Here is a 27,424-nt window from a genome sequence, read left to right on the forward strand (position 1 = left end):
GAAGGTTGGGGAAACAATGGTAAAAATCTTAATAAAAAATCCATCCTCAAGTTGCTTCATTACTTCCAGGGTGTCTTTATGATCTTACTTCCTTATTAAAAACAATTGAATGTGGCAATTACAGATGCTTCATGACATGTGTGGTTTATGTAAGATTGCTCTGAACACACAGCAGATCCATTCTCAAAGAAAAGGCCTTAGTGCTTTATAAAAAGATTGACAAATTGTTGTGCATTTATGTTTTAAATTAAATTTTTTTAAAAATACGATTTATATCCATTTTTCTGGAATAATTGATGATCAGATGTAGGTTTTTATTGCACTAATGAAAAGGGATATTATCGAGTACAAAGCTCAGGTGTTCCACAGCATGAAGTCCTAGAACAAAATCTCAGGATCAAGGGATATAGGCTTCTTAATTTGATTACTGCTGAGATAGTTCATTGTTACCCTAAATAGTATTTCCATTAGACTGATCCTTCTGCAAGGAAAGAATCTCTCCTTCTCAGTCTTCCAGAGTCTAGAAAGAGTGAAGAAACTGGAAGGCACGAGTAGCAGAAGGCAGGAGAAGGGGAGGGGTTAAAGGATGGGCAAAAAGAGGGCAAAGGTCCTGGACACCTGGGTTCTCATCTCACCTCTGCCTCTGCCTCTGACATTCCAGAATGTATGGGGAAGGGACCAGGCCATCCTGGACCTCTGTTGTGCTATCCTAGGGCCTAGCATTCAGTTTGTGCTGACTGCTGGTAGCAGTTATTATTTTTATCACCTGTAAATAATAGAAAAGGACTGGCAGCCCTTTAAGCTATTTGTAAGAAAATACAATGTATAGAGTGGATGTAATCAGTTAAAAACTCATTAAGTTCCCCACTGTGCCAAGTATTTTGTGCATTCTCTTTTGGTAACTACTATGAACTAGGCAAAGGAATACCCCATAAATAATTGTTCAACTTAATTTTCATGAACATGCCTGTGGCCAACTATTCAACAGGTCCTCTAACCACTCTTTATAGGGTTATCTTCATGCTGCAAATATTGTCTTTTTTTTGCATGAGTGTGGTTCAGAGTGCTTCAACATTTAATTAATGCAATATTTAGTGAATAGCAGTGTTGGATTCAGATTCACATTTACTAAGTATCTCTCCACTTTCCCACACTTTTTGTCACTCACACAGATCCTGCAACTTGCACAAGATTTTATTTTGTAAACCCAGAGTTTCTGACTTTTTCCCTACAGGATATTGTACTTTACAAGTTTTTTAATCACTGATTCTTGGACATAGATGGGCTTTACAGGGAACCTTGATAAATTAAATTCAAAATGTGGATGTGTGTGCATGTCCCTGGGGAGTGAACAGGCCTGGGCTTTTTATGATGTTAAAGAACCCTGTGGTCATAAATATAAAGAGAATAGCCAAAGCCCTCCATTTAGAGGAAGGGGAATGACACCATTTATGAAAGGATGCAGTGAAGCCACTGACCATTAAGACTGGCTTCCTCCTGGGAAGACATCCTGAGGCTTACATGACAGTGAATCCTCAGCAGGCAATAAGGACCTTTCCTTTTTCCCTCTGAAACTATAGCCACACGCTTTCATCTTGAAGCCATCCAAGCAGAGACATCTGAGAATAAGTGAAGGGATCTGACTGGGGGTGAGAAGATGCTGCACCCAGGGGAGAGAGGAATGACAGTGGGGAAGCATGCAGAGCTATCCCTAGCTTCCTACTGTAGGCAGCTCTCAGGGAATTCAGGGCTTACTATGAAACTGAAAACATCTGCTATCACCCTTACAGCAGCAAATGCCCATCACATGCCCTACAGTAAGATTTCACTGTAGGGGTCCCAATAAATCAAGATCATTTGGGTAGTTCTTTCAGACACAAAACACACTTGAAAGCTCTTGTACTCTTTTAATAATTTCAGTTTTTTACATTCTTCATGGAGAAAAATCTTTGTTCACAGCTGATATTTTTAGACCCTTCATCTGTCAGCCCATCATTCCCTATGCTTTCAGTCGTTAATTTGTTCACTGTTTATTGAGTTCTGTATGAGACACACTTTATCTCTGATACTTTCTTTTATCTCTGGCATCATCAGGTACTAGTAAAAACCCATACACAACAGGACAAGAGCTGGGGCTTGTCAGCCTCAGAGAGCAAGAAACATGGAAATTGTCAGGCCACAGGACACACATTCAAAATTACAAAACTACAAATGCAGTTCTGCAGTTTCTTAATGCTGTCTCCGCCTGGAGAAACAGTGCTGGTATAAGATGTTTGTGCTGATTTGGATTCCAAATGAATGAGAAATCACATTTGCAATCACATTATCTTCCTCTCTTCTAGTAGACTAGATGGTTTATCTTTGAATATTTTGGATCTCATTTTGGAAATAAAGAAGGAACACAAACCTTGGATGGAAAATATGAGTTCTTTTCTAAATCATTTCTACTTATAATAGTCATTTAAACCCAGTCAGGCAATTGGAATCCCCAGAATAACCTCAAACTCCATTGTCTGCACTTGCCTAGGAGCTCCTCTAGACTGTAAGCTTGGTGAGGGAAGGTGCCATAGCTGCAAGGCTGCTGTGCCAAATACCTCACAGGAGTTGCCTGTAACAAATGGGAATATACTTTCTCACTGTTTCAGAGGCTAGAAGCAGCCCAAAATTAAGGCATTGGTGAGCTGTCTCCCCAAAGTCTGCTACACTCTGGGCCTGGCTTGTTGCAATCTTTGGGGTTCCTTGATTTGTGACACAGCCTCCCAACATGGCCACCTCTCTCCTGGGTCTGCTCTTCCAGGTGCCTGATTCTGGCTTTTTCTGTGACCTTTGCTGACTTCTGGCTTTTTTTGCCCACCTTGACTAAAAATCACAGCTTCCAAGAGTCCTATTTACATATGAGTCTACACCCACAGGAGCACGGGTTAAGATTATGAGCATGTATTTCACCAGGGAACACAACTCCACCTGCTGCAGAGGACACTGCCTCTGTCAGGCTCAGCACCAAGCTTCCAGGGCCTGCAAAACTGCCTGGCACACTGGGGCTGCTCAGATGCTGTCTGTGGGCTGAATGAGAGATGAGTCTTCTCCTCATTTCACACCTCATTGCATTGCACAGCTTTGTCCTTTACCTCTGGTTCTCCCTGGTCCCTGAAGCTTTAGGTAATGCCCCAGCTCAGCCGAACATAACTTCCCAGGCTCAGCCTTCCTTTCTGATCCCAGTTCTAATGCCCCAGGAGAACACCAAGATAATCATGCAACCTCTTAGGAGTCCTGGTACCTCCTTTGTCAAATACATTACTTTGGCCATCTGTTGAGTAACATGTAGGTATTTCATTTGAGAGAGTTTTACTGAGCTGGAGGCAGGAGTATGGGACTGAATAAGACCCCAAAACATAATTTCTGTGTATTTCCAGTACTTCTGGCTAAGTTTAAAAAGAGCAAATCATAACCAGTTTCCAAGAAACAGCAGGGCTGGTTGTCATCAATAACCTCACGTTTGAAACAAGGAACAGATATTCCCTGAGAGTTTTCAGATGTCGAGTGAGAAATGAACATGGCAGTTATGAATTTGGGGCTGCTTCTGAGAAATTAAAGACCAAAAATAGGAGTAAAGAGAAATGTCTTTTTCTTTTTCTCAATAACAGTAGCTGTATAGCTGGATTTTATACCAAGAAGAGGCTAATGAGGAAATGAGGGTTGCCTTTTCTCAACCATTACAGATGTATCAGGCCAAACTGTCCCCAATTCTTAATTCAAACTGTATAAAAGTGCCACCATTTTAGGCCCTACCCTACATACATATGTGTGCACGTCTGTCACATCTTGGGATTCTTGCCCAAGAGTTAAGGAAACTGAAGCTCAGCAACTAAAAGTGATCAGCCATTCTCTTTTCTCGAGTTAACACATGGCATGCTTTCTCAGCTGAGTAGAATAATGTCTTAAAAGAGACTCCTGAGAGCCCAGTGTAGTAGGCAAACCTAAGCTGTCTTTAGAGAATAAATGGGAATTATTTATCAGAATGCCATTTTTATCAATCCATAGTGTGGGGCTGGATGTGGTGAGGGGGATATGATGACAACAATTCAGAATAAAATCCTTGCATGTAATTGTAATAAGTTCATTTTTTGTGCAATGGATAGTTAAAAGAACTGGAGTAGAGTGGAAAGAAAATGTGATGTATTTTTCTGTTTTTCTCCTCCCCTCTCTCTGGTAAACCTGTAAGATTCCTGAAAACAAGGTTTCCCAGACATATAAGGGGAGCTGGAGGCAAAAATCCAAAATTTAGTGCAGCATTCAGGGTTCCTGCACCTGCCTCAGTCTTGGTGCTTCCCTTTTCAGCTTGGTGGCTCTGCTGTGGCTGTCCTTGGGTGCCCTGCTGCTTCCCACCACCACAGCTTTGCTCATGCCCTGGCCACCTGGCCTGCAAGGTTACTTGGTCCATTTTCACCAGGTTCAAATCTAAGCCCCCTTTTTGACTCAGGCTCATCCAGGCTCAGGGGCCTCCACTCTGCAAATGGGGTGGCCTCAGCTCTTGCAGACTGTTTTGTTTTCACATCATATTGTAATTACCACTAATGCCTCCAGCTGCTCCATGAACCAAGGCATTTTGTCTTCCTCATGTATTGAGCCCCAGCACCTGGGATGTAGAAAACATTAATTCAGCAAAGATGTCTCAAATGAATGAATTTCTTTCCATGGAATCTGATGCTTTGATCCCTCTAACAACATCTCTGCCAGATTTTCCTTCCATCTCTTGTGAACATCTTGCACCAATAGGGGACTTGCCACCAGCAGAAGCATCCCTCCCCACCTGTCCTTTGCTTTGGTCTTCTCCCTTCTGAGCCAGGCAGGGAGGTGTGATGTGCTCACATTGAAGACATCCACCTTGAGTCAGAAGACGTGAGGCTTCCCTCTGTGGGCCTTCAGCTGAATTCTCCAGGCTTGTGTGACTGATCTTCAGGCCTGCCATGACAGATACTGCTGCACTGGCCACTATGCAGTGTTCTTGTAAAGAATTAAATAAGAAGGCAAATTTTAAAGACCTACCTAATAAATAAACTGTAAATGTATTTTGCAGTTTTTAATGAATCATCATGATATAATTTTGTTCTCTGGAATTAGGTAGACAAAAAATGCCACTCTAGATTCCAATGTATAGTCTTTCAAATGTCTTAAATATTGCCACAGAAAAAGTTCAATGCATGCTTGGAGCTGCAGTCATTTTTGAATATGAGTAAATTAATTAATGTTATATAATTGGCCAAGAAAATACTGCTGTGATATCATCTTGCTTGTGCCTTGATAATAATGACAACATGGGCTCACATTTGTGAACTTCTAATTGGCACACAAAGCAGTTTTCAATTAATTTCAAAATTAACTACCACTTCTGAGTGTCTGCTAGTTCCAAATCCTGTGTCAGACTGTTTACGGGCAGCATCTTTGTCTTCACAAGTCCTCCAAGAGTGGCGCACGCATTAGCGCCCTCTGACAGAAGGAGATGAGGGTCAAAAAGGTCCGATACTTGGACACAAGTTTGTGGCCAGTGCCATATCACACTCTTCCTCTCACCTGAAGCACTCCTTCCCAAACTTAAATCATTCATCTGGTCGGACTACCCTGATGATCTTTCTCAAACTTCTCACATGTGGGGACATTGGGACCCAGAAAGACTAGGAAGCTTGTTGAAGCCAGAGCTAGGCAATGGAAGAATTTTAAAATGACATCAATCTTCTGTGTCTCCCAGAATGTTTCAGCTGGAGCTAATTAGGGCTCATAATTCAGCTGGAATGATCATCTTTGGGAGACAGTCTCTGTACAAGGCCACTGGCAGGGCTGGACTTATTATCTTTGTATCAGGGAAAATCCTTAGTCCTTGATCATTTCAAGCAACATACTTCATTATAATCTCAAAGAAACACAAGGCAAGGCCTGTGCTCATGAAATACCCATCACAGCTGCTTGTTTTCTGTGTCCCAGGCAGCTGACTTTCAAAAGGTGTTGCATGGGAGACTCAGAAATTTTGTCTGAAAAAAATCAATTCTAACCAGGGCTTTGACAATTGTTAGATGATTTGATGTCCCCCAAGGCAAAGATGTTCATCTGCAAACTGCAGGATATTTTTCAAGATATGATGACCTGCCTTTCAGGTGCAGCTTTTGCATTTGCCAGCCAGGTGAGCTCTAATCCCAGCTCCTGAGCTGGTGACATGAGATGTTCCCTTTCTCCTCAGGCTGCTGTGAGGCATCAGAGGATGTTAAGTCCTTGCACAAAAAGGTGAGTCTCTTTTTTTCTTTCTTTATTTCAAACCCACTTTAGTACTTTTCTTGTTGTTGTTACTGCTTTTGTTTTTGTTTTTGTTTTTGAGAGATCCTGAGTGCTTTTAACTTGGTTCACATATTTTTTGAATATTATTTCTTTTCAATCTGTTGGAAAAGAGGCCAGCAGAGAATGTGCACAGAGAAACTCAAGCCTGGAGTGCTGTGATCTGGCTGATCCTTCTACTCTTTGATCTGCTGCTGTCTCATGTACAGCATGTTTCAGGTGGAGGGAAGAGTGGTGTCAGGGTCACACTGTGGCTTGAAGTGACTGATGGCATGTCTCTGAGTTGGGACACAGAAGGAGGAATATGTTGGGGAGAGAGTTCTCAGTCCAGTGGCATGTCTGCCTTTGCTAAATGGCACAGCCCTTCAAGACCCACTGCCCATAGGCCTCTGATTGCCCCCTGCCCAGCCCCCCACTGCCCCATTCTGGGCCCCACCACCTGTCACCCTCTTGCAGGACATCAGGGGTTGCTTGTGTCCTGAAGATTCACAGACCAGGTCCTCTAGTGCCCAGCACCCACCAGAGTGCATGCCCCCTGGGGACACGGAAAATTTCATTGAAGGCAGGAAAGAAGCAATAAATCTGGCTCTGCCTTCAATACACGTGCTTTTCCCTTCTACCAGTGTTTACTTTTGACCGGCTCTCCTTCCATGATTAATCCATGTCCAGAAAGCAGTGCCCCTCCAGCTCTGGATTGGCAGGCCAGTGTGGGGAATCAGAGCCAAGGGTGTGGTGGAGCCGTGGGCTGTGCCACTCATGGGGTGCGGTGACCCATTCACTCAGGGTTGTGCAGACACCCGGCATTCCCTGCATCTCCAGGTCGGAGTCACGCTGAGAAGCTTGAGCTCTTGGCTGTATTCTTCTGGTTGTGTTATTCTGTCTATCTTTGAGGATTTTGACCTTTTGGGAAAAACAGAAAGAGCTATTTTTTTTCTTGCCCCACAGGGGGCTGAGTGGGTTCTGAAAGGTATGAAATCATTTTGCAGGAGTAGAGTATTTTGAGGATCCAACCATCTGTCTGCATTCAGAGGGATGGAGGGTTAAGCATTTCCTTTTCCTTCAGAGACGGTGTTCTTCAGCTTAATGGAGAAAGAAGAAAAAAAAACAGAAAACATCAGAAGCTGGGAGCCCATGGTCACTTCTGCCTCATTCCACCCTGGCACTTCTTGACAGAGGCTGTGGGTCTCAACAAGAATCCCCCAGCCTACTCCTGCTTCACTCCAACATGCCTCACTTTGCTTTCTTTTCATTGGCACACAGAAACTCCTTCCATCTCTCATCTGATCCTTTGAGGAACCCAGTGGAAGTTTTTGAGTATAACATTATCTCCAAAGTTAAGTTTGGAAACTGAGGCTGACAAAGATGCTCCTGAAGGCTTGGTCTTTGGGCTTGTGGCACATCGACTGTCCTGGACAGTAAGTGTCATGGGCCCGTTGCCACAGTGCTGACCATGTGAAATGGCAGGCAACATCTAATTCTAGGGATGTTCAGTCCTGATATGGAGGCACTTCTGAGTCATTCATTGGATTATCATTAAGAGAAAAAAATAGAATTAATTTTTCCTTGATTTAAAATTTTGCTATTTTTTAACATTACATTTTCTTCCCTAAATAAGGCAGAACACTTCATTCTTGATGAATATATGAGTAAGCTTCAAGATTCAGAATATCCAGTTGTCTCTCACTGAACCAAAGTACCCTGCATATGCCAAGTGTCTTTCCACCACTCAAATCCAGACAATTCTGCAAAATACTTTATGGAACACCACCTTATTTTACACAAGCATGTGAGTCTATAATATGATGCCTGATTATTGTGCTTCGATAGTGATAGTGTCAAAACTCGGGTACACTTCTTGTATGGACCACACACATGTGCCTTGTGGTCTCACTGTGACCCTGAGAAGTAGGTCGATAGTTTACCCATTTTACAGACTGGAAAACTGAGGCAAACCTGAGTGTAGAGAGGTCACATGGCACAGAAGTGGCAGAGCTCCTAGTCTGTATTCATTCCGTCAATCCACTTCCCCAGCATATACTTCCCTCAGAAGTTCCATCTGTAACTCAGATTCAAAAATTGAGAAAAAGTGCATTCTTGGGTTAGGAAGGACTAAATCTGAAGGTGGGGCATTGTGGGAAGAGAGAACACAGTTGGATTGAAGTATGTCTTGGATGGGAAACTGCCACTCCACAAACAAAGTCATAAAGTGCCGAGGGAGGTGGCGGGAAGAAGCCCACAAGGGGCAAGGTCAGATTAAGAAAAGGATGGGGTTCTCCTGAAAGCATGGGCAGCCACAGCAAGATTCTGCACGAGATAGTAAGGGATCACCTCATTTTGTTTCACATGGGCCAGGGAGAAACCTTAAGGCAGAGACCCTTAATGTGGAGTGAAGCAGGGACTGTGGGATGTGCTTGAGGCCAAGGGGATCGTTGTGGGTTTTAAGTGTGAATGGAATCTGCCTGCCTGACTGGACCAGTGGTGGGGGTGGCCAGATGGCCTGGGGAGCACAGCCAGTCCTCATTTGGCGATTCATATGAAAATTTGCTGTTCACTAAAATATATTTGTAATATTCAAGTAACTGCTCACACACTTCTTGGGGCTGCAACGAACAGAGGAAGATGAGCCACCCAATGTGCCATCCGTGAGGTAAAAGTGACCTGTCTTCCGTTTCGCTCTCATTCTGCTAAAGGGTGTCTGTCCATGCTGTGCTTAGTGGTATGCATTGTTTTCTGTGTGTTTGTTTGCATCTTTGTGGTGATTTTATTGTTTAAAATGGGCCCCATGCATAGTGCTGACATATGTCTAGTGGTCCTAAAAGGGGAAAACTATTATGAGCTTACGGAGAAAATACATGTGTTAAGTAGGCTTCATTCAGGCATGAGTCATAGGGCTGTTGGTCATGAGTTCAATGCTAATGAATTAACAATATATAGTAAGTAGTTGCTTTAAAGACAGACAGATGTGAAACAAGGTTAAGTGTGGATCAGTTGATGAAACTGTGACCCAAGGCTCTGGGAATTTAGCCCTGTATCTCCTTAGGAGAATTGACTTAGTGTTTGTTAATTCGGTGGTGAGGTGACTTTGTAGGATGTTACAATGAATGATGAGAGCCGACCATATGTAGGTTCAGGAGTAATGAAGATGCACAGTGGGCAGGAGGCCTGTCTGGCTGAGTACAGTGGTTGACCCCAACTCCCCTTTCCAGTTTCCACCTGGGTGAATGGAGACATCATTTGCCTGACTCTCTCTGCAAGGAAGAGTGGGGTGGGGAATGGGTGAGTGGGGAAGGGATGTTGTGAAGCCAAGTTAACAAAGCGGAAGTTGCTTCTCCTTGAAGATACAGAGGCTGCTGGGGTCCAGAGCTGCAATGATTGCAGGATGGGCAAGGTTCATAAGCCTAAAAATATTCCAACCTAATCATCAAATCATGACCAGTGTCTTGGGAGCTGAGTTTGAAGGCCATGTAACTTCTTAGGGTGAGTAGATATGGAAAGACTGCTGATGCTGAATAGATAGAACAAGAGGATGTTTCTTTTTCTCTTTCTCTTTTTAATGCTTTCTGTGGTGGAGGGTATGAGGTGTTTCAACATGGACTCCACCTTATTCGGAGGCTCCTCTGATGCCATCCACTACCTACTTTACCTCTCCTTCTGCAAAAGACCATGGTAGTTAACTTCTACCCCCACATTTGTTCATTCATTTACAAATGTAAATATTATTGAGTATTCATTGTATCTAAGCACTTTATATGGTTAGATATAGTAATAGAGGAATAAACACAATAGAAGGATACATCTCTTTGAAGTACATTATAATGGAGAAGGACAAATAATCAGAGAAGTATAATATATGTATTTAGGTGTTGCTATTTGGTAAAGAGAACAACAAAGCAAGAATGGGGAGAGGTGAGTGCAGGGTTGGGATGGTGCTCCCTCACAGCCTGATAGTCACATGGAGATTAGAGTCAGGGAATGAAGGGTTGCCCTGAGTCCTAGGACTCTTATGGCATTGGAGGTTAGTGTGATAAAGGCACAGTGAGGTTCATATGGTCCCAGGCTGATACAGGTGGTGAGGCTGAAGGCATTGGGAAAGTATGAAGAGTTGGAGATGCTCAGGAAAGGTGGTGATGGGGAAGTTGTGGAGAAGACTGGAGCACACTGAGCTGGGTTTCTCTGAGTCACTGGAAACAGGGAGTTGTGGTTTTACATTCTTCATCTTCCTTACTTTCATTAGCATTATTAAATGCTGATCAGCACTCCCTTTTTTTAGAATCCTTCTTCAAAATTAATTATAAGTACATTATGATGTATCTAATGACATTCATTTGGTACCTTGGGAACAGCAATTTCCTTTCAAAATAAGAATAAACTATGGAATATCTGTACCATGATTGTAATGAATACAAAGATATCTGCTACTTATCAATAGATTTTTACCAAAAATATCATTAAAGGGAGCAGGGAGTTCACACAGTCTTCAAAAAGCAGGTTTGATGGTTAAGTTCATGTGTGAACTTGGCTAGGTTATGGCATCAGTTGTTGCGTAAGAATGCACTGGCCTGACTGGTGAGAGTCTTTCCTGGATTTAAATCACATTAGTCAGTTGATGGCATCCATGGTGGATTGTGTCTACAGCAACAAAGGAGGGCCTTCAAAGAAAGGCGTCCATCCATCAGTGCAAGGACCTATGGAGAGAAATGATGATTGCAGCAGTCAGAGAGAGAGTTTCTAACACTACTTGAGCCACCAGCTTCTCTGGGACACCATTGAAACCTTCAATGAAGTTCCCAACTTGCCACCTTCCCTACAGGATTGGGACATCATGCCCCAGGGAAGTGTGAGCCAATTCCTATAACAACTCTCAGAGTCTTTTTTTTTTTTTTTACATGGTCAGGCACCAGGAACTGAACCTGGGTCTCTGGCATGGCAGGCGAGCATTCTTGGCTGAGCCACCATGGCCACCCTCTCAGAGTTTTATATACTTTAGGGAGAGGCTGAAGAGCAAGAATTTGTCATTGGGATTTACACCTTCAGTGGTTTAATACTCTGACCCATAACCTGGACAGTCTCTATAGAGAAGTGAATGTCCCAGCCTTCTGCCTCCATGAAACATCACTGAGTTCATCCAACTCTGTCCCTTGCTTGGAACTTGGGCTCCTTTCCAAACTATGTATGTTAAGAATATGGCTTCTGTGCAGACTGTTTGATAAGATAAGGCTAATTGAGCAACCTGTGTGAGTATACCATTGGGCCAGCTGGAATTTCATTTTTCAGCACAATCCTTCAATTGACATTTGATTCTTTCATCTTTTTATCTGCATTTTGTCACTATAGGTCAATCCTCTGGACATGCTCACCCTCTGTTGTCTCTCCCAATTGAGGTTGAATATCCAAAGAGCAAGGGAAAATCCCCAGATCAGTAGGATCCTACAACAATGGCTTTGAAAGGGGGGCAATTTTGTCTCTCAGGTGACATTTGTCATTTTCTGTGGCATTTTGGGTTGTCACAATTTGGGAAGGTGCCCCCGGCATCTAGTGGATGGAGTCCAGGGATGCTACAGAACATCCAACCATACACAAGTCATGCCTACAACAGAGAACTACCTGCCACAAGGTGGCAGCAGTGCTGAGACAGAGAAACTGAGTTAAAGAAATTCTGGTTTGGTCCTGGCCTGAGCCACACTGGGACACTTTCTCTGGATTCACTTTGAAACCTTAATACCCACGAGAACTTGTGGGTATTCCCATTCATCATTTCATTTATTTATTTATATTCTTATCTAAGAAAGCAAACAATACACTTAGACCCACCAAATGGATAGCTTAGTTAGCTTAACCATAGGCATATTTAAATAAAGTATCCATATAATCATTGTAAACAGGTGTTTGCACCGTAAGTTTCATAAACCAATTAAAAATTAAGGCTACAAGGAAAAAATCTACAAATTCAGATAGCAAAGTTCTTAAATTCCAAATACTGATGTAGATAACATTTGATCAGCTGTCAAAACTGTGAATGTTCTCAAAATATCAAGTGGAAGTTCTACAATAGCTGTATTGAGATAGTAATGACCTATGTTACCAAACATTTTCCTGATTTCAGGAAATATGAAGATACAAATGTTTTTACAATTAGCATATGAAAATCTTAACACTTAAAATGTATCTTAGCTTATCCATAGGATATTAAAAATCTAAGTATTCATATAAAGTTTTTGTACAATAATTTCATAAACCAATTTAAAATTAAAACAAGGAAGGAAATTAATCCATAGACATAGATATCAGAGATACTTGTATCCTAAATATTGAACACTATCTTAAATGCCATTTGATTAACTATCAAAACTGTGTGTGTTCTCAAAATATCAAGTAAAAAGTTATTATAAGTATCGACTTTGCTGTAGTGTGAGTTGTACTAAATATTTTCAGATTTTTGATTTCAGGGATTAAGTTACCTAATGTTATTATAGCTGCCTATAGTTTTTTTTTTTTACTGTTTTTTGGTTGTAAAATAGAATATATATGCAAATAAAAGAGTAAAAGCAATCATTTTCAAAGCACACTTCAACAAGCATCTACAGAACAGTTCCCAGAGTTTGTCATGGGCTATCATGCCCTCATCTCAGATTTCTCCTTCTAGCTGCTCCAGAACACTGGTGGCTTTATCAGAGTCATAATAATGGAATCATACAGTATCTGTCCTTTTGTGTCTGACTTATTTCACTCAGTATTATGTCCTCAAGGCTCATCTATGTTGTTGTATATTTCAGAACATCATTTTGTCTAAATGCTGCAAATATTCCATTGTATGTATACACTACATTTTGCTTATTCACTTGTCTGTTGATGGACACCTGCATTGTTTCCATCTCTTGGCAATTGTGAATAGTGCTGTTATGAACATAGGTGTGCAAATGTCTGTTCATGCCACTGCCCTAAACTCCTCTGGGTATATACCAAGTATTGGTATTGACGGGTCATGGAGCAACTCAATATTTAGTTTTCTGCGGAATTGCCAATCTGACTTCCACAGCAGCTGAAGATTTTACATTCTCACCAACAGTGAATAAGTGTTCCAATTTCTCTACATCCTTTCCAACATTTGTAGTTTTCCTGCTTGTTTAATAGTAACCCTTCTTATAGGTGTGAGGTGATATCTCATTGTCTTCTTTTTTTTTTTTAACAAACAAAAAACTATATTTCAGGTGCAGCTTCATTCAGTGTTCCAACATAGTTACATTACACTTAGGTATTATTGTGCTGTCCATTATTTTTTTTTAATTTTTTTATTCATCAAAAAAAAGAAAAGAAATTAACACAACATTTAGAAATCATTCCATTCTACAAATGCACTCAGTAATTCTTAGTATCATCACATAGATGTATGATCATCATTTTTAGTACATTTGCATCGATTTAGGCAAAGAACTAGCAAAACAGCAGAAAAAAATATAGATGTTAATATAGAGAAGAGAATTAAAATAATATACTAATAATATATATATATAAAAAGGAAAAGAAAAAAAAAAACAAAAACAAAAGATACAACACAAACAAACAACAAAAACCATATTTCAGGTGCAGCTTATTCAGTGTTCAAATGTTACATTACACTTAGGTATTATTGTGCTGTCCATTTTTGAGTTTTTGTATTAGTCCTGTTGCACAGTCTGTATCCCTTCAGCTCCAATTACCCATTATCTTACCCTGTTTCTAACTTGTGGTCTCTGTTACCAATGATATATTCCAAGTGATTCTCAAATGTCGGTTCACATCAGTGGGACCTTACAGTATTTGTCCTTAGTTTTGGGCTAGACTCAGCATAATGTCTCTAGGTCCATCATGTTATTACATGCTTCATAGTTTAGTCTGTCTTAAAGCTGCATAATATTCATCGTAAGTATATGCCACAGTTTGTTTAGCACTCGTCTGTTGATGAACATTTTGGCTGTTTCCATCTCTTTGCAATTGTAGATAATGTGCTATAAACACTGGTGTGCAATGTCGTCTGTGTCTTTGCCCTTAAGTCCTTGAGTAGATACCTAGCAGTGGTATTGTGGGTTGTAATCCATTTGCCATTTATGTCTTTTGATTGGGAATTCAGTTCATTAACTTTGTATTATTACTGTTTGGATATATTTTCCTTACCATTTTGGCTTTTGTATTATTATATCATATCTGATTTTCCTTCTTTCTACACTTTACTCCATACCTCTCTCTTCTGTCTTTCGTATCTGACTCTAGTGCTCCCTTTAGTATTCTTGCAGAGCTGGTCTCTTGGTCACAAATTCTCTCAGTGACTTTTTGTCTATAAATGTTTAATTTCTCCTTCATTTTGAAGGACAATTTTGCTGGATATAGGAGTCTTGGTTGGCAGTTTTCTCTTTTAGTAATTTAAATATATCATCCACTGTCTTCTAGCTTCATGGTTTCTGCTGAGAAATCTACACATAGTCTTATTGGGTTTCCCTTGTATGTGACGGATTGTTTTTCTCTTGCTGCTTTCAAGATCCTCTCTTTTCTTTGACCTCGACATTCTAACTAGTAAGTGTCTTGGAGAACGCTATTTGGGTTATTCTCTTTGGGGTGCGCTGCACTTTTGGATCTGTAAATTTAGGTCTTTCATAAGAGTTGGGAAATTTTCAGTGATAATTTCTTCCATTAGTTTTCCTCCCTTTTCCCTTTCTTCTCCTTCTGGGACACCCACAACACGTATATTTGTGCGCTTCATATTGTCATTCAGTTCTGATCCCCTGTCAAGTTTTTCCATTCTTTTCCCTTAGTTTCTGTTTTTTTTGGAATTCAGATGTTCATCCTCCAGTTCACTAATGGTAGCTTCTGCCTCTTTAGATCTACATTGTAGGTATCCATGTGTTTTCCATTTTTTCTTCTTTGTCTTCACCCATAAGTTCTGTGATTTGTTTTTTCAGATTTTCTATTTCTTCTTTTTGTTCAGCACATGTCTTCTTCATGTCCTCCCTCAATTTATTGATTTGGTTTTTGAAGAATTTTTCCATTTCTGTTCGTATATTCAGCATTAGTTGTCTCAGCTCCTGTATCTCATTTGAACTATTGGTTTGTTCCTTTGACTGGGCCATATCTTCAATTTTCCAAGCGTCATCCATTATTTTCTGCTGGTGTCTGGGCATTTGATCAGATTTCCCTGGGTGTGGGACCCACTGGTTGAAAGGTTTTTCTGTGAAATCTCTGGGCTCTGTTTTTCTTTTCCTGCCCAGTAGGTGGTGCTCGTGGCGCTCGTCTGTCTGCACCGCAGTCGGCCCGGGAAACCGCACGTGGAGGTGGGGGTTGCTGGCCGCCGCAGCTTGGGAGAGTGCCGGTCCTAATTGCCCAGCTGGCCTGAAACGCCAAGCGTGACGGGAGGGCCCCGCTATCCAACGTTCCCTGTCAGGCCGGGGAGCCACGTGCGTGGAGGGGACCCCAGTCGCCAGCAGCCCCGGCCGGGAAAACGCGCGCCCCTCGGGTAGCTCACCGCAGCAGATTCTCCCTGCCCGTTCAGTGTTAGATGGGGTACGCTGTCTTTTTGGTCTCTGTCGTGACTCCGGGAGCTGTTTCGTATTGTTTCTGTTTCTTTAGTTGCTTTTCTGGAGGAGGAACTAAGACCCGCGCGTCTTACTAAGCCGCCATCTTCTCCGGAAGTGTGCTGTCCATTTTTGAGTTTTTGTATCTAGTCCTGTTGCACAGTCTGTATCCCTTCAGCTCCAATTACCCATTATCTTACCCTGTTTCTAACTCCTGTGTTCTCTGTTACCATGATATATTCCAAGCTGATTCTCGAATGTTGGTTCACATCAGTGGGACCATACAGTTTGTCCTTTAGTTTTTGGCTAGACTCACTCAGCATAATGTTCTCTAGGTCCATCCATGTTATTACATGCTTCATAGTTTAGTCTGTCTTAAAGCTGCATACTATTCCATCGTAGGTATATGCCACAGTTTGTTTAGCACTCGTCTGTTGATGGACATTTTGGCTGTTTCCATCTCTTTGCAATTGTAGATAATGCTGCTATAAACACTGGTGTGCAAATGTCCGTCTGTGTCTTTGCCCTTAAGTTTTGAGTAGATACCTAGCAGTGGTATTGCTGGTTCATAATCCATTCTGCCATTCTATGTTTTTGATGGGAAATTCAGTCATTAACTTTTAGTGTTATTACTGTTTGGATAATATTTTCCTCTACCATTTTGGCTTTTGTATTATATATATCATATCTGATTTTCTTCTTTCTACTTTACTCCATACCTCTCTCTTCTGTCTTTTCGTATCTGATCTAGTGCTCCCTTTAGTTTCTTGCAGAGTGGTCTCTTGGTCACAAATTCTCTCAGTGACTTTTTGTCTATAAATGTTTTAATTTCTCCTTCATTTCTGAAGGACAATTTTGCGGATATAGGAGTCTTGGTTGGCAGTTTTTCTCTTTTAGTAATTTAAATATATCATCCCACTGTCTTCTAGCTTCCATGGTTTTGCTGAGAAATCTACACATAGTCTTATTGGGTTTCCCTTGTATGTGACAGATTGTTTTTCTCTTGCTGCTTTCAATATCCTCTTTCTCTTGACCTCTGACATTCTAACTGGTAAGTGTCTGGAGAACGCTATTTGGGTCTATTCTCTTTGGGGTGCGCTGCACTTCTTGGATCTGTAAATTTAGGTCTTTGTAAGAGTTGGGAAATTTTCAGTGATAATTTTTCCATTAGTTTTTCTCCTCCTTTTCCCTTTCTTTCCTTCTGGGACACCCACAGCACGTAATTTGTGCAGTTCATATTGTCATTCAGTTCCCTGATCCCTGCTCAAGTTTTTCCATTCTTTTCCTATAGTTTCTGTTTCTTTTTGGAATTCAGATGTTCCATCCTCCAGTTCACTAATTGTAGCTTCTGTCTCTTTAGATCTACCATTGTAGGTATCCATTGTTTTTCCATTTTTTCTTCTTTGTCCTTCACTCCCATAAGTTCTGTGATTTGTTTTTTCAGATTTCTATTTCTTCTTTTTGTTCAGCCATGTCTTCTTCATGTCCTCCCTCAATTTATTGATTTGGTTTTTGAAGAGTTTTCCATTTCTGTTCGTAATTCAGCATTAGTTGTCTCAGCTCCTGTATCTCATTTGAACTATTGGTTTGTTCCTTTGACTGGGCCATATCTTCAATTTTCCAAGCGTCATCCATTATTTTCTGCTGGTGTCTGGGCATTTGATCAGATTTCCCTGGGTTTGGGACCCGTGGTTGAAGGTTTTTCTGTGAAATCTTGGGCTCTGTTTTTCTTTCTGCCCAGTAGGTGGCGCTCGTGACACTCATCTGTCTGCGGGGCCCACCAGTAAAAGATGCTGTGGCTCCTTTACTTGCATCCAATCTCGCAGTCGGCCGGGAACGCACGTGGAGGGGGTCGCGGCGGCGCGGTTTGGGGGAGTGCCGGTCCAATTGTCCAGCTGGCCCGAGACGCCAAGCGTGGCAGGAGGGCCCCGCTATCCAACGTTCCCAGTCAGACCGGGGAGCCACGTGCATGGAGGGGACCCCAGTCGCCAGCCGCCCGGCCGGAAAACGCGCGCCCCTCGGGTATCTCACCGCAGCGGATTCTCCCTGCCTGTTCAGCCGTTCCAGAATGGGGTATGCTGTCTTTTTGGTCTCTGTCGTGGCTCCGGGAGCTGTTTCGTATTGTTTCTGTTTCTTTAGTTGCTTTTCTGGAGGAGGAACTAAGACCTGCGCGTCTTACTAAGCCACCATCTTCTCCGGAAGTCTCCTCTAAATCACTTCTTTCATGATTTTCAGCTTTACTACCAGAAGCTTCACTTAATTTGTTTTCATCTTTTTCTGAAGTATACATACTGAATCTTTCAAGGCTGTCTACAGTAATCCCTGTCTCATCTACATCTCTTGGGATGTACAGGCTTAAATCTATATCATTCATGCTTATAGAATCATCAACCTCATCGCCACCTGATCCCTGGATGTAACGGGTATCATCTGCTTCTTCATCATCATCATCAGCCAGTTCAGGACGGAATTCAAACACTTCATGACCACTGATCACTAATGCCTTCCCAGCTTTGAAATGTGCTTTCCTTCTTTCCATATCTTGCTCAAGTTTATCAATCTTTTCTTGTCTTTTCTTTTCTTCCACGGAAGAAAAGATTCTAGAGTGATTTTGGTAACATTTGGTCCTAGAGCAGGGCGCTCTCTTTCAATTAGATCTTCTAATTAAATTTCATCTTCTTTCTCTTCTTTCTTTTTATCTTTTTCAACACAAATCCAGGAGGAAGTGCATGACAATACATGCAAGTATCACCCCCTCCAGGGCATACCCAAAACCAGCCATACTTGTTGTTTTCAATAGCTTCAAGGAAATGCTTGCACACTATTTGAGTTTTTGGTTTTTTCTTTTCCTCCTCACTGTGCTTCTTGTTCACTACTTCTTCCAGCTTTTTCTCATCCCAATTATCCATGGTTTCTTTCTCAAGTTCTTCATCTCTTGCATCAATGTAAACACTTCGCTTTTCACATTTTCTCTCCAGAGTCAAGTCATGAGAGAACTTACATTTATCTCCTTTAGTACATTGTTCTTGCTTGAAGAATGCACATACTACAGATTTGGGATCTGCACCTTTACTTATTTTTTGAGCAGCAACTACAGGTTTGAACAGTTCATTTAGTTCCTGCAATTCTTTCTTCTCGTCATCTTTCTTTAATTTCTTTTCAGCTTCACTTTGTGCAACCTGACGTGGATTTTGTTGACCAAATTTAACCTGATGGGTGACAGCTTTGATAAATTTCTGTTGCTTTGCTCCTTTCTTATTTTTCAGACCAAAAGTTTTGTCTTCGATAATCTTCTCCTTCTTTTTCTGCTCTGCCTTTTTGCTGCCCCTGGCTTGAGCCTGTTTTTTGGGGGGCATTGTGGAGACAAGTGGCACCAGCCAGACTTAAACCCAGCAGGAAATCGGGGTCTCTGGCCCCGCAGCAGGAGGAGGAAAAGACCAGGGCCGCGTTTGCCGCCGCACAGCATGGAAGGCGAGTCCTCATTTTTGTTTTTAATACAGGCATAGGTCAATAAATTTCCCTCTCAGAACTGCCTTTGTTGCATCCTATAAATTTTGATATTTACTGATTTCTCTAGCAATTTCTTCCTTGACCCATGATTATTTAAGAGAGTATTGTTAATCTCCATATATTGTGAAAGCTCTTGTTTTTGGTGATTAATAATTTCCAATTTATTCCATTGTGATTAGAGAAAGTGCCTTGGATAATTTCAATCTTATTAAATTTAAAGACTCAGTTTGTATCCCAGAATATCATCTATCCTGGAGAATTTGTGAGTATGAAAAGAACGTATATCCTGGTGTTTTGGGATGTAATGATCTATATATGTCTATTAGATTAATTGATTTATCTTTTTGTTTTTGTGCTCTGTTCATTGTTGATCCTCTGTGTGGTTGTTCTATTTATAGTGAAGATTGGTAGTGAAGTGTCCACTATTACTTGTTATGTTTATAGCTCCCTCAGTCTTTCTGGTATGTGCCTCATACTTTGGAGCATTGATTGGGAGCATAAACATTTATGATTGCTATTTCTTCCTGTGAATTGACCCTTTTATTAATATGTAGTGTCTTTCTTTGTCTTTTATGACATCTTTGCATTTAAAATCTATTTTGTCTGATATTAGTACAGCTATTCCTGCTTTCTTTTGGATACAGCTTGCATAGAATATCTTTTTCCATTTTTTCACTTTCAATCTAACTGTGTCCTGACCAAAGATGCATCTCTTAAACAACATATAGATGGATTATGTTTTTTGACCCATTCTGTGTGTTCTTTTGATTAGTAAACTTAGTATTTACTTTCAAAGTAATATTTAAAAGTAGCTCTTCACTTACTCTTTGTCCTTTAGTTTTTTTTGTTATTATATATGATTTTCCTTCTTTCTCTGTTCCTTTAAATTACCTTTACTCAAACTCTTCAATTCTGTACCCTCCTCCAGACATCCCTCTCCTGTTTTTTCCATCAGCTGACAGATTTCCCTTTAGTATTTCTTGTCAGGCTGTTCTTTGTGACTAGTTCTTCAACTTTCTTTGTCTTTGAAGTTTTAACTTCTCCTCAATTTGAAGGATAACTTGGCTGGGTAAAGAATTCTTGGTTGAAAGCCTTTCTCATTCAGGATCTTAGATATATCATATCACTGCCATCTTACTTCCTGTGCTTGTGAGTAGTCTGAAGTCAGCTTATGTGTTTTTTTGTATGTAGTAGATTGCTTTTCTGATGTTGTTTTCAAGACTTTCTGTTTCTCTTCAACACCAGACAGCTGATTAGTATGTATCTTGGAGTAGGTCTGTTCAGATTTATCTATTGGAATTTGCTGGCCTCTTTGATTTGCATATTCATGTCTTTATAAATGTTAGGAAGTTTTCTCAATTATATCTTCAACTACTTTCCAAACCCTTTACTCTTCTCTTCTCCTTCTGGGATACCAATGTTCTTATATTTACATGTCTTATTGTACTATTTTTCTAAGATCCAGTTACATTTTGTCCATCTTCCTTGCCATTTGTTCTTTTGTGCACTCTAGTTCTATTACACTGTCTTCTAGCTCTTATTTTCCTTTTACTTCTTCAAATCAGCTACTGTGTGCTTCCAGTATATTTTTTAATATGACCTACTGTATCTTGCATTTCTTTGAGATCTGCCATTTTTTGTTTAATCTCCAAAATTCTTTATGCTCACCTAGTTTCCAGATATTCTTGATTTCATTATAAATATACTTGATGTTGTTCCATATTCTGTGACCCTCTGAAGTTTGATTTTGTCATTGGCTCGGCCATTTCTGCTTGGGTCCTCATGTGTTTTGTGATTTTTTGCTGTGTTTAGGGCATTTAATTATCTTGTGGATACAGTTATTTTGTAAGTTGGTTTCTTTCACTCTTTTAAAATTTTTTTTACCTGTTTTTGCTGAATGCTTTCTTTTGCACTTTGTCAATTTTTATTCTCTGCCAAATTGAGGTTGGATCTATGTAGGGGATAGAATTCAAGTTGAGGTTTATTAGAAGCTAGGCTGGGGTGCACGGTTTGCAGCAGAATGGCTGCTCAGCATGCAGGAGACCCAGGCTCAACTTCCAGCCTATGCAAAAAAAAAGAGAGTAATAATAATAAAGTAAGCAATAATAGTATAATAAAATATGAAACTCAAAAACATGAACACAGCAAAATACACCTCAACAATAGTGGGCCTTGGAATCTAAAGGAGACACCCTGTATATACTGGGAGTGAAGTCAGGTTGGTGCCCACCAGAGGGAGAGAAAATAATAATGATAATAAAAATAATAAATAGAATAATGAAGATAGTGTGTGAAATAAAACATAAACAATAAAATATAATAATATAAAATATCTATAAAATTTTTAAAATAACAAAAAGAACAATTACATTACTAGTGAAAATATATAGAAAGACTATGTTGTAAAATGAGGGGAAGAAAAAAAGGATATCAAGAAAAAGCTAAAATAAGAAAATAAAAATAGAGACCTAGGCGGTTGGGGCATTAACTTGCCCCCAGCGGCTGGGGGTTCTACAGGGGGCCTGGGGCGCCAACCAGCGCCGGGGGTTCCGCAGACCACAGTGGGCCTGCCAGGCATGGCACCTGGGGGGCTGTTCCTGCACCAGGCCGCCCTGCAGGGGATGATCAGCGGCCTCCGGGCTCTGCTGCCCACCGCAGCCCTGAGCATATTCCCCAGCAGCTGCACAGGCCAGAGCCGCGAGAGTCAGCTCCCGCCTGTCCCCCTCCTAATGCAGCCAATTCAGAGCACAGAGCTGCCCAGTGGGGGTCCCGTCACCCCCCCACTCCCCTCCCCAGACACTCCTGCAAACACAGAGCAGGTGGGAAACCTACACTCCACTGCCCACCCTCCCGAAAGCCCCATTGCTTCATCTCACCCCCGGTTCTGGGGTGTGGAGGGGCTCCCCTTCATCTCACCCTGGGTCTGGGTTATGCAGTGACTCATACCCCATGTCTCAGAAGCATGGGCCATGGGGGACTCTGACCACTTCTAGGGCGCTGTACGCTTGGTGGTTGTCCTGGGGTGGCACAGTGTTAGCGCCCTGGGTTCCGTGTCCTTTCCCCGCTCTGCAACTTTGACTATGGCCCCTTGGTGCTTTTGTCCCAGAGTTACCTCTGAAGGAGCCATCTGAAATGTGGTTTCAGCAGTGATTAAAAAGAATGCTGTCTGTGAAACGTGGTGCGTGTGTACTTTCGAAGCCATTACATCCCGAAGAACAGAACGGAAACAGTCTACTTTCTGTTTGAGGATCGGCTGTGCTTTATGTGTTCTGAAGTCCCATTTGCATATAATTTGATACTTAACTTGTGGTGCAAAAACGCTAGTCTCCTAGATCAGTAATGACACAGTGGAGGAATCCGAGCCATCTGCTGAAGAATTCCTTTGTCTTCTCCCTTTGACTCTTATTTATTTGGTGTGAGCAAGGCAACATGCCATGTGGTTGGAGGGTGAGTGCACACCTGGGACCGCACGAAGTACAAATCACAGGCAGGTGTGGGAAGCTCCTCTTCAGTGCCAACTGGGGATATCTTATCCAGCTCGGAAGCACAGAGATGGACTTCTCAGCCACAGCAACAGCTCCTCCTAATGCAGCCAATTGAGAGCTGACTTTTTAGAAGAGAAGAGCCAGCATTATGCATACAATAGCTGAGTCCTAGAAAGTGCCTCCTCGCCTCGGTCCTACAATTAATAATTGCCAGCGGCAGGAAGAGAACTTGCTTTCTGTCCACCAGATTCATAGGCCCATAGAACTTTAGAGATGGAAGGACATGATCTTTAGGAAACGGGAGACACTCTGACGATGATCCTGAATAGTGGTTGAATGAATGGGTGAATAGACACAGAGTAAAAGATTTGGGAAACCGATTTAGGAATGCAGGAAGGAATTAAAATCTGAAATTAATGTTCAGAAGAGGAGGCAGAATGTTGGCTTAGAACTGATGCTGGGGCAGGAGGAGTGGAAAGTCCAGTTGGGAAGAGCTTTGCGCCGTCATTGTGAGGGACATGGCAAGTGCATGAAGCGGCAGAATGTCAGCGAGGCAGGAGCTCAGGGTGCTGAGACAACAGCCTTGGTCTCAGAGGAAGTGCATGTGCTGCGGGCCTGCCACCTCTCAGCCCGTCCGAGCACTGGGTCCAGATACCAGAGCAGTTCCAAAGGTGATAACAAGCCAAACAAGTGGGAAAACTTTGCCATTTAACTATTGTGAGTTTGGTTCAATTCTTTAGCAATGGCAATAAGAACAGACACTTAAGCTAGTTTTTATTTATTATGGTTTTATAGTTAATAGTTTTCTTGGGATTAAAAATTGCCACTTGGGTACCAAAGAGTCATCTTAACTCTCTGCAATTTTAATAATGGCAGACAAATACAAACATAGGCAGAAAGGAGAAAATTGATTTTCATGTAATTATCAGAATCATAAAAATTGGAGTGTACATTTTTGGCTAATATGCCTAAGTTAACCAAAAAATGCTTTAGTAGTCCGAATTTGGGTTGTGGTCATGCCAGATTGTTCAATGGACCCGCATGCTGTGGCGGCACACTGACCCTGCTGACTTTGGCCTCCTGCCGGCCTCAGCACTCCCAGCTTCTCTCAGCCCCTCAGGGCAGCTGCCGTGTCTTCTGCAGCCCCTCCATTTTGTCCTAACTGCGTTTCCCATGTGTGGCCACAGCCACGTGCTCCTGCCTGGTTTTGAAGGTTAACCTTAGCTGTCACCTCCCCTGACAGAAGGTCAGACGTCTGGCTATGATGCAGGGTCACACAGCATTTGACCAACACTCAACCGCTCACTCCTGGAAAACAGAACACCCCACTGATTTCTTTCATGTTTATAGTCCTTTGGGCTTCTAGAGAGACATCTCCCTCCCACTCAATTTCCAGTAAGTGGACAGGTCCATTGACTTCATCCTCCAGACACTGTGGTCACAGCATGGTTGAATGCTTGAGAGGACTCAGGCAGATTTTCTAAGTATCATTTCCTTCTGGAAGGAGGCCATGCTGGGCCAATGTCCTCCTCTCTGAGCATGCAGCAGAGTGGCCATGGAGGGCTTGTTACCTCTTGGTCTCTGTTCCAACCCGAGACCTTCTGATTCAGTCAGTCGAGGCTGGGCTTGAGAGAAATTGCTTCTGGAATAAGTGGCCAGGTGATGCAACCTGCTGTTGCCACTCTGGGACCTTCATGTGAAGACCCCCCACTCTAAGGTCAGGGGTAAAGGCCTGAGCTCTGGAACCAGACCAGAAGTCCAGTTAGTACGTGACTCTGGAAAGTTGCTTAACACATCTGTGCTTCCATTTCCTCGTGTATAGAATTGTGGAGATAATAATTCCTATCAAGTAGAGTTATTATGAAAATAAATGAGGTGATAGTTACATAATGACTAGAACAATAATTAGAATTAGCCCTTACTAAGCACTATATTTGCTTTTGATGATGGCATAAATGCTGAAATTTTGTAACAAATAAAGTGCATGTTATTAGCCACCCAGAATATCGTGATCTTAAGCACAGCGATTATTTTTATAAAAACTAAATTGTTATCTAGTGATAACAGGAGATTTGGGACATAGAGGAAAAAATAAAGAATGTAATAAATTACACTCCAAATCCTTACACATTGGTGTAAGGATCTACAGCCACATAATTATAGGTCTCCATCTATGCCTGTGTGTATAAATACATCTATATCTCTGTCTTTAGTTATATCTATATATCTACATTCATCTATTTATCTATTTTTCTGTATATCTATAAATATATGTATTTATATCTCTAGATCCATATCTGTCTTCATCTATATCTTCATTTAAATCTATATCTGTACCTACATATCCACTTTCCATACCAGGTGGGTATACAGTTGAGTTTGTGTCATACCATATGCATGATTACAAAGTTTGTTCTCTGCTCTTTCAGTAACTGAATACTAATCTCCATTTATTTTTAATTTTTTTTTACTTTTTAAAAGAGCTTTTCAGGACACCTTTCATGTAAATGGACTCACTGAATCAACACAATAGGTTTGTAATTTCATTTCACATTTTCACTCAGGAAAAGTGGTTTTAAATGGCTAAAATGTCCCAGTCACCTTGTAAATCGGAGGATAACAGATGTGCTCTGCCCTCTGGGATCTGATTATGAGTGTCTGATGTGTGAGGCCATGTGCATGCTGCTGAGACAGAGTAGAGGGAACTGCCACATTACAGCGAGAGAAAGGAGACGTCACTTTCCAGCACATCACGACTCTTCTTTGCAGAGCTCAGTTCTGAGGATGAGTGGTCTTTGGCCAGGTGTGAAAGGAAAGGTGGACCATGTTGGCCAACAGAACCACTTGTGCAAAGTCCCTGGGGCCTGAAAGTGTTGGGAATGCTAAAAAAATGCTGAAAAAAGCTGTGAGGTGATGTTTCTGAGAAACAGGCCATCATACTTTTCATGGCTGTTTTTGCTTTTGTGTATTTTGATATCTATCTTCTCTCCCTAGAACGAGAGCTTCAAGGGAGCGAGGCCCAGTCTGCTTGTTCACTGCTGCTTCATCAATTCCCAGCAATTATGATATTTGAAAAGAAATAACCATATGCTGCAAAGAGCCTTATATGTTAAAGTTGGTTAAAGTGAGGATTAGGTAGAAGGGAGCTTAGACTAAACTGCGCTGCCGTAATAAATAACTATCACACTCAGTGGATTTCAGCAACAAAGATGACTGTTTTGTTTATGCTCTGTGTCCATCCTGGGTGCAGTCTGGTCGATCCTGGGCTGAAGGCTAAAGGAGTGGAGAGGAAAGAAAATGTGGTGGGGCCACAAAATGACTCAAAGAAAGTTTCTATATGCAAGGACACATGTATCACTTCTACTTGATTTTCATTGGCCACAGCAAAACCACATGGCTGAGTCTGACATCATAAAGGTGAGGTTCTGTGGTCACCCACAGAGAAGAGCAATCATTATTTTAAACATTATAGGGTTTATCACATTGTTGTTATGCAAATGAGGGAGCTGAGGCTCAGTGAGATGAATTAACTTGCTGGAGGTCACAAAATGGGCAAATCCTAGAGCTTGGATGTGAATCTCAGTCTCCTGACTTCTGTATAAGTGCTTTGTCCCACTACTCCCCACTGCCTGCACTCTACCTTCTGTCAGTCAACCTTCCTCCAAAGCAACAACAAACATTACATGGTGATGGTGATGATAATGCCAGCTTTGCTATATTAGATCAGACATTTCAGTGCAGGCACAAGAAATGTTTTGCCCCACCTGGGTTCAGAGTTGTCTGTGACATTGGTTTAGTAATATTCTGGAAAGGCCAGAATCATATGTAGGCCTTCAGCAGCTCTGCGCTAGGAGCTATGGCTTCCTGCCTGGTTCTGTGGGTCATCCCAAGGCCAGAGCCCAAGCATTTGGAGTCATAAATACAATGGAAAAGTTGGGTAACTAGGGGAGAGAGGCCTTTAAAACAGCAATCCCCTTTGTCATCTTTCACTCTGGTTCCTCTGGGCAGTTCTGCTGTCCCTCATGACATGGACACTGGGAGCTCCAGGCCTCTCATCCACAATGTCCCTCCCCATCCCCAGCATCTGCATGCCCCTGTGCCTACTGATTATGCATTTGAGAACATGTGAGGAGATGTTGACCTTGGTGAGGGTACTTGACCAGTCCATGCCTCAGCTCTTCTGTTAAATGGACATTAAATCCCCACATGCTTAGAGATGTTGCAAAGAGTAAATGAAGTAATGAATGTGAAATCCCAGGATATACTAGGCATTTAATGAATGTTGTATTTTCCATCTTTTTTTAACCTTAGAGATCCACTTGGCCAAGTGGAAAGGAAACTAAGCATAGTGAGAGAAAAATAAAGTGGATTGAGATGTAAGATCCTAATTCTTCATGTCATCTGGCCAAACATGAATTATTCTGGGCAGCGCACATACCTTCATTTCCAATTATCAATGTATTGCCTATCAGTGCCACATCCACCTTTCAGTATGTTCTCTGTGGTGATGGACAGAATTCCTTTAAGCATTTCTCCTTTCTAAGAGCATGATATTAAACTTTC

The 27,424-nt window shown here is 41.6% G+C and overlaps 1 pseudogene; it reads right to left on the reverse strand.

Annotated features, from left to right (window-relative positions):
- The window catches only part of LOC143673073 (zinc finger CCCH domain-containing protein 15 pseudogene), a 29,833-nt pseudogene extending 10,570 nt beyond the window's left edge, over positions 1 to 19,263 (reverse strand).
- Positions 19,264 to 27,424: the final 8,161 nt, after the last annotated feature.

The sequence above is a fragment of the Tamandua tetradactyla genome, unplaced genomic scaffold (assembly GCF_023851605.1).
Source record: "Tamandua tetradactyla isolate mTamTet1 unplaced genomic scaffold, mTamTet1.pri scaffold_109_ctg1, whole genome shotgun sequence".
Classification (NCBI taxonomy): domain Eukaryota; kingdom Metazoa; phylum Chordata; class Mammalia; order Pilosa; family Myrmecophagidae; genus Tamandua; species Tamandua tetradactyla.